The sequence below is a fragment of the Cicer arietinum genome, chromosome 3 (assembly GCF_000331145.2).
Source record: "Cicer arietinum cultivar CDC Frontier isolate Library 1 chromosome 3, Cicar.CDCFrontier_v2.0, whole genome shotgun sequence".
Lineage (NCBI taxonomy): Eukaryota > Viridiplantae > Streptophyta > Magnoliopsida > Fabales > Fabaceae > Cicer > Cicer arietinum.
This window is the reverse complement of record NC_021162.2, coordinates 34,683,979-34,684,774: the sequence shown is the minus strand read 5'-3', so window position 1 is coordinate 34,684,774 and position 796 is coordinate 34,683,979.

Below are 796 nucleotides of genomic sequence, written 5' to 3'. Positions count from 1 at the left end.
ATACTTAAAATGTAGAGAGGAAATTATGCCATTGCCCTTCATTTGTCCAAATATTACAATAATGCCCTTTTTTTTATTTTTAAACAATTAAACTAATTATTTTATTTTTAAAATTAACAATTTTAAACATTAACTTCTATACTTAACAAAACAAAAATAAATAGGTTGTTACATCCTCCACCACTTAAAAAAAATTTTGCCCTCAAAATTTAGAGGATTACCTATTGGAAGAGGTAAGCATACTCCTTTTGCATGTCTGCCTCTATTTCCCATGTTGCTTCTTCTACAGAAGATCCTTCCCAAACAACCTTCACTACTGGAATTTCTTTGTTTCTCAATGCTTTTACACTTCTATCTATAATTTGTACTGGCATTGGGTCATAAGTAAGGTTTGACTTGAGTTGAACAGACTCATGACTCAAAATTTGGTGAGGATTAGGAATGTATTTCTTTAACTGGGAAACGTGAAAAACATTGTGTAGATTGGATAGTTTGGGTGGCAAGGCTATTCTGTATGTAGAGGAACCAATCCTCTGCAATATTTGAAAGGGTCCAACAAAACGAGGGTTTAGCTTCTTGACCTTTAGCACTCTTCCAATGCCAATGGTGGGGGTAACTCTAAAAAAAACATGATCTCCTTCCTCAAACTCTAAAGGTCTTCTCCTGATATCAGCATAGCTCTTTTGCCTGCTTTGGGCTATCTTTAATTTATCCTTAATTACCTTAATCTTTTCAGTGGTTTCTTGGATAACTTCAGGACCTAAGATCCCCTTGTCCCCTACTTCTGACCAACATA